Source organism: Alexandromys fortis, unplaced genomic scaffold, assembly GCF_014885135.2.
Source record: "Alexandromys fortis isolate MF-2015 unplaced genomic scaffold, M_Fortis_MF-2015_v1.1 scaffold_324, whole genome shotgun sequence".
Taxonomy (NCBI): domain Eukaryota; kingdom Metazoa; phylum Chordata; class Mammalia; order Rodentia; family Cricetidae; genus Alexandromys; species Alexandromys fortis.
This window is the reverse complement of record NW_026068221.1, coordinates 566,135-573,795: the sequence shown is the minus strand read 5'-3', so window position 1 is coordinate 573,795 and position 7,661 is coordinate 566,135. Positions and strand designations below refer to the sequence as shown.

Genomic DNA, 7,661 nt, shown 5'->3' with positions numbered 1-7,661 from the left:
AGGATAATACCTGGGCATTTTTCGAAGCTTAACCACCCGGGTACCACCATTCTTGTCACCACCAACTGGTTTTGTGACAGTGGCAAGGACCTTTTCCTTTTTCTTCTTCTTTTCAACCTTGGTTTTCGCAGCTGTGTATTTCCTTTTGTACATGGCCTTCCTGGAATACATAGCAGATCGCGAGTACGTGCCAATTCCTCTAACAAGGACTGGATTTCGGCTGCAATGGGGCTTCCCCTTCTTGAGCTTTTTAGCTTTAGGGTCACCCTTTTTGGCTGCACCAGCGGCAGGGGCATCACCGCCAGCCTTCTTGGCTGCAAGTTTCTTCTCTTTTGTATCAGGTTTCTCGCCTTTTTCACCCGCCATCTTGCAAGATGGGAAAGAGCTGTGTATTGTGTTCTTAAGAGATCTTTCTTAACTACAAGTGACAGTTGTTCCTGAATTTATGGTACTTTTACCAGCCACTGTTTGCTAATTGCAAATCAGATTTCCAAACTGATCAACCACACTGTATTTAATTTGAGTAGTAAAAAATATAGCTGTGTGAGAAAGTCTGCTACTGAAGAAAAACAAACCATTATCTGGGACTTGGGAATCCTTGTTTTGTAAACATATATTATGAACTACCATACTGTAGCCTATATTATGCTATACTATTTCCTTCTCTCGAAACACTAGGAGGTATTTCTTTTCATTCAAAATGAAACTGGAGTGGAGGAATAAATTGGATTACAGTACAATTTCTCAACATTTAATTATTTTAACTGGATCTATGCTTTAAAATGAATTACCCATCATTGTCGATAAAGTCTTGGCTAACTTATTTATATTCTTATGACCTCATCTGTGAAACTGAGTAAGATAACTTCTATTTCCAAAGACAGGAATTTTCCCATAGTCAAAAAAAATCCTTCTTTTTGACAAAAGGGTTGACTCAGAAACAGAAATGACTCTACTGAACAAAGAGATACCTGTGCCCTACCTCAGCAGTGGCTCAGGAACATAGCAAGGCTCAGACAGGACAGCTGTGAGCTGGAAGGTTGGATCCTAAACACAAGAACCGCAACCTTAACACAGATTTCTGTTGCCCTCGCCTGTAGCAAAGGCAGAACAAAGTTTGATGTGAGTTTTCGGTGTGAAGCAATGCTTTCCTGCTGTTCTGGCTTGTAAAATTTAACAATACTTCATGAGCAAGAAAACCACAGGAAAGGAAGCTGGTTTTTCTTTTACATGGACACTATGAAGACTCAAAGTTGAAATTCCTCTATGGTACCATCTTTACCCCTCCCAAGAATTCAGGGCTACCACATGGATTTTAGATATATGTATTTCTTTATTTTTATATGTTTTATATATTAGCATTATATATATATACATACATACATATATATATGTATATATATATATCTCCCATTAATGTAGCAGGAACCCTTTGCCTCAATGCCCTTCCATCGACCTGACTTACCCTAAACTGTATTCCAATGAAAAATGTATTGTACAGTTTTAACCTCTACAAAACCTGTTCTAAATGCGTCAGAATTGCATATCTCATACTTAAATTTCCCTCAACCTCTGTATTAGTCCATAATCTCATTACATGCAAAAGGCAGTTTCACTAGGTGCCAAGATGCATAGACGATCCCCCATCCAAAATTCATACAATGATGGGTATGATTTGATTCTTCATTAGAGAGGAAAAGCTAGCCTATTTCTGAGGCAGCCAGATTAGTGAAGCTCAAGCGGTTTCCTTTTTGCCTTTATTTGTGGATAAGCTGGCCATATCCTGACAGGCTGCACGCATGAAAAGACTCCAAAGATAGCAAAGCCAAAATTGAATCTTCTGGTAGTGGGTGGAGGTACGTGGATGGGAAGCTCATTTTTATTACAAGAGTGCAGACTGACTAACTATAGCGGGTATAGCAGAAGCTACTGATGCACCCCAGACTCCAGGTATTAGATGGATGTTCCTATCTGCTAGCTGCTATGAGCGTCAACTGCAAAAGAGTCATATTTGAATATTTGTCAGAGCCGTTTTGTGGAATCAAAGCCTCTCTCATCTCAACTTACACTGTGTACCCTATCTCTCTCAGTGATATGGAAGCATAACTCCCTTATCTCAAGATGGACCAGTTCCTTCATGCCTTTCTGTTTCAAAGTTTCCTTGATCTCAGACTAAGGCTAGACTCTAGCTGAACTATGTTTCTGCCTAGATTCTTTGGCTGTATGCTGCTATGTACATATAGGTTTCACCTAAGAGTACTCCTTCAGTAAACCATTTTCATAAAAATCCTCATCTCAGATTTTACTTCTCAGGAGTCCTGCTAAACTTACTGGAAACCGATTTGGTCCATTTCTGTATATGTTCTCCTGTTTCGTTTTCTCAATCAATCCAACTCTGTTTTCTTTACTCATATAGTTTATGCCAGCATTCCACTGAGTTTGTTTTCCCCCAACCCTGAGCCCATTCGAAATAATGGGGTTTGGAGTGAGAGAGGTTTTCATCTTGTTAAAATGAAAATGCTCCTACACACACACACACACACACACACACACGGATGTACGCACGCACATGCACACACATGCACAAGCAAGGAGAAAAAAAAAGAGCTGTTTATGAGTCTCTTGAGCAGATGGGACCTTTGTCTGCTCCTCCACAACCCACAAAACAATAGTAACTCAATGCTGATGGCCATATGATACACTTGGCAAGCGAGGTCTCACTCAGGTTCCCAGTCTCCCTATTCCTTCTACACTAGTAGGAGGGAAAAGATGGCTATAAATAACTCATTGATAAGCTTGTAGACACTTGACTGAGGAATATTCCAGCTGCAGATAATATGAAAACATACACCCCCATGTACGTTGGTTGCATGTAACCCCAGTCCACCCTCTGATACATGAAAACTTCCTTTATCCGGCCTTCTTAAGTCACCAACGCCAATCATTTCTGCTGTCGTCACTGCCCTGACCTTTAGAAGACAAGAATGGAATGAGAAAGAGGTTATGTTCTCATGGGCCCTACTGATCAACAATGAAGCACTCCAAACTTCAAAACTGTGTGATTGCCCTCCACCCCCATGCCAGTGGTCTCCAATCAGTACTTCCCCTCACATCAAACCTCAGGGATCAGAATTAGGATGGGTTTCCTCTGCTTCTTCCTCTTTCTTCCTAGGCCACAGTCACATAGCCCGCCAAAGAACAGAACTGTTGCCTGGTCAAAAATCTCCATCTGTAAGAGCCAGAAGTGGTGGATGAGTACAAGGAAATGTTGTTTTCCGGATATAGCAGGGAAGCTGCATATTAATAACTCACAGGAGTTGAGGCAGCATCCACAAGACCTACGAAAACCCAAACCAGGAAAAACCACTCATGGAGAAGAAGTGGGCATGAAATCCCCACTCTTAGTTTAGGAGCTATTGGTAACTGATAGCTTCTGGCGGGGGTGGGAGGGTCAGTTTTCTTTAAGAGCATAAACACTGGTAAATTGAGCATGTTCCTTTGGAAGACCACATATCCAAGAAAATCTTGGGCAGCACAAATTGGCCTACGTGGGTTTTTCAAAAAGACAACACCAAGTTGGGTGTGGCATGTGGAGGAGGTGACAGAAGGTGTGAACATAATCAAAACACATTGAATGAAATTCTCAAAGAACAAAAACAACAGCCAAAAAGAACCTCTGTCTGGACAAGGTTTCAATACGTGTGTGTGTGTGTGTGTGTGTGTGTGTGTGCGCGCGCGCGTGTGCGTGTTTGTATGTGTGTATTAGACACATTATTCTGCCATACAAAATAAATCATGTCAATAAATGGATAGAACTGAGGGTCTTTAGTTGCCACGAATAGAAGTAAGATGGATGCAGCTGAAAATTAAGCAAAATAAACCAGTCTCGGAAAGATAGATATTGCATGTTTTCTTGCAAATGCGGTGCCCAAAAGAAAACTCCTGAATGGAGGAAGCGTATTAAGAAAGAAGGAGATTGGGAAGGGAGTAAAAGAGGGTGCTATGTAAGTACTCTAGCACTGAGCTATATTCCCAGGCCTTTAAAGTTCACCTTTGATAAAACATAATATTATGAGGGAAATATGGTGATATATAGGAGGAGAGAATCTTAAGCAGAAAGGCAAACATATATAAAGGCCCTATGGAGGGTTTGTGGCCAATTTGGCCCAGGCATATCAAGGAAGTTAGGATGATTAGAAAAGGGAAAGATGAGGCATAAGTGTTATAAGTCTGACTATGGCAGACTCTTGTCAGTTGTAGTGAGGATATTTGTATTTATTTTAAACAATTTAGAAAGGGGGTTGGAGTTTACAATAGTGTTAAAATGTCTAGAAGCATTCAAAATATACCATAGGTTACCAAAGTGACAAGAATGACTGCTCTATTCTCATCAATCTTGACAACAGCAAGTCAACAGAAAAAGAAATCTTACATCAAAGCATTTGAATTTTGGGGATTGTACCTAGGTGTACCTAGGTCTCATCCTAGCAGGCAAGCACTCAACCACCGAAACTCAGTGGTTAATAGATTAAATTATAAAGTAAATTATAGCTCAGGACTTAGTAAATTAAGCCAGTCATTCTTAAAATTTCAAACTGTTAATAAAAAGAAGAGGGAAAGCTTCGTTTATGTAGTAAAGAATTATATGTAATTAAGTGATTCATTATTGGTTAAATTAAATTAGATATTAAAAAAGATCCTTAACCTGATAAAGAATACATGAAGCTCTCTGACATGGTAGATTTATCACTCCCCTGTGGGCTACTAGGATAAGTTGTTTCCACTCATTGATATTATTTATGAATATTACTTTTTGTGTGATATCAGTAAACAAGTAAAAATAACCTTGAAAAAGATGTATGTTCCGCTAAGGGATAAAACAAAGGAGAAAAACGAGGAGGCTCTCAAAGAAGTCATGGTCAAACAAAGAAAAATAAAGATAAGGAAGCATGAATATTAGAAGGGAAGAAACGGCCAACTTATAAAAAATCTTAAGGTTTCATCCTATTTTGGAATTGGCATGTATAAATTGGAATTATGTGTTTTGTTGGCAATTTATTTCTAAAAGTAGAACACGGAGAGAGACTATCAACTAATGACAACTCAGGTTTAGAAAAGTTTTTTATACCTTTTTAATATATGAAAATAATTTCTACTTCTGATTTTCTATTTTTTAAGAAACATTTTTAAAGTTTGTATGAGTATGTGTTAGTATTTAGTTGCACTGTCTCGACATAAAATCATTTTGTCATTTCTGTATAATGGTATGCTAAAAACAAAACCAATCTTGCCTATTTATTTATTTGTTTGTTTTTCCATTCAAAAATTTACACTTCCTCCCCTCCTCCCATTCCCCTCCTGTTCCCCCACTCCCCCTCCTCCCTCCCCCTCCCTGCTTGAGAGAGGGCAGGGTACCCTGCCCTGTGGGAAGTCCAAGGCCCTCCCCCCTACATCCAGGCCTAGGAAGCTGTGCATTCATATAGACTAGGTCCCAAAAAGCCAGTACATGCAGTAGAAACAAGTCCCAGTGCCTTTATCAATGGCTTCTCAGTCAGCCCTCATTGTCAGCCACATTCAGAGAGTCTGGTTTGATCACATGCTCATTCGGACCCGGTCCAGCTAGATTTGGTGAGCTCCCATTAGAACAGTCACACTGTCTCAGTGGGTGGACCAACCCCTCACAGTCCTGACTTCCTTGCTCATCTTCCCCCTCCTTCTGCTCTTCAACTGGACCTTGGGAGCTCAGTCCATTGCTATGATGAGGGTCTCTGTCTCTATCTCTATCCTTCATCTAATGAAGATTCTATGGTGATATTCGAGATAATCATCAGTGTGATAGTGGGGCAAGGCCAGTTCTGGTACTCTCTCTGCTGCCCAAGGACCTAGCTGGGGGCATTCCTGTGGACACCTGGAATCCCCTCTAGAGCCAAGTCTCTTGCCAACCCTAAAATGGCTCCCTTAATGTAGATATCTTCTTCCCTGCTCCTATATCCGCCCTTCCTCCATCTCCACCCTCCCACTCCCAGAAGCTCTCCCTAGTCTTTCACCTTCTCCCTTCTTTTTCCCCCTCTCCCCTTCCCCCATCCCCACCCCCACCCCTACCAAAGTGTGGAATATATACACATTAGAGTACTACTCAGCAGTAAAAAAAAAAAAAAATGACACCTTGAATTTTGCATGCAAATGGATGGAAATAGAAAACACTATCCTGAGTGAGATAACCCAGACCCAAAAAGATGAATATGGTATGTACTCACTCATTAGTGGACTCTAGTCATAAACAAAGGACATTGAGCCTATAGTTCACAAGCCTAGAGAAGCCAAATAACAAGGTGAACCCAAAGAAAAACATATATACATCCTCCTGGAAATTGAAAGCAAACAAGATCGCTGGGCAAATCTTGCCTTCTTATAATCGAGGTGCTTGTCCAGAATGTCTCTTGATGGAAATTGAATTTCTCAATCAAATATTTTGATTGAACATTTGGAATTCATAAAGGATGAATTTAGAAAGAATATAAATTTACACTCAGACTTATCCATATACTTGAAAATCACTGCATCTTTGTCCTGTTTAAAATTTATTCTTGTTTTAGTAACAATAAAAATAAAATTTCAGGGCTGGAGAGATGGCTCAACCGTTAAGAACACTGACTGTTCTTCCAGAGGACCCATGGTTCAATTCACAGTACCCACATGGCAGCTCACAACCATCTGTAATACCAGTTCCAGGGAACCCAACACCCTCACACAGACATACATTCAGGCAAAATACCAATGTACCTAAATACAAGTAAAGAAATTATAAAACAATAAAATTTCAAAAACAGAAAGGAGGAAGCATTTAATATAAAACTACACAAACCACAAGTGTCACCTAAGAACTATTGGAACTATTAAGATATCAAAAACTCAGCAAGCAGAAAATAAATATACAGTAGTAGAATATTTTCTCCTAAATATCAGGTTTCCTATCAGAAACTATAATTCTAGAAATAGTGGTTGGGCTGGAGAGATGAGCCAAGAGTGAAAAGTGTTTGCTGCTCTTGCGGAGGACCAAGTTCCGCTCCCAGCACCCGTGTCCAGTCACTCATCACTGCTGCCAACTCCACCTCTAGGGAAATCAGCCTCCTCTATAGCCTTCACAGACACCCATATACTTGTGGCATACACACACAGACACACATACATCTAAAAAAAAAGTCATTTTTAAAGAAGTGGTGTTTTTACCATGAAGATGACTAATAATTTAGAGAAATTAGCAAATAATGTAAATTAGATAGCTGAAGACATGTGTGAACGAGAAAAGGTAACGTGAAAATGAACAGTCGCTCACGTGCATGTTCCTAGGGAAGAAGTCTTGATTTTACAATAACCAAGTTCCACAAGTGAATCTGCAGACCTACTGATATTACAATACAGAGATCAATGCCTATTCCTGCTATGATCTCTGCTTCATTTGAACTTGATCAATACGAATAAATATACTTATTAAAATGTGCTCAACCTCCTTAGCGATCAGGGAAATGCAAATCAAAACAACTTTGAGATATCATCTTACACCTGTCAGAATGGCTAAAATCAAAAACACCAATGATAGCCTTTGCTGGAGAGGTTGTGGAGAAAGGGGTACACTCATCCATTGCTGGTGGGAATGCAAA

General features: G+C 39.9%; 1 pseudogene; it reads right to left on the bottom strand.

Annotated features, from left to right (window-relative positions):
* LOC126493544 (60S ribosomal protein L6-like) overlaps nt 1-366 on the bottom strand; it is a 1,723-nt pseudogene extending 1,357 nt beyond the window's left edge.
* Nucleotides 367-7,661: the final 7,295 nt, after the last annotated feature.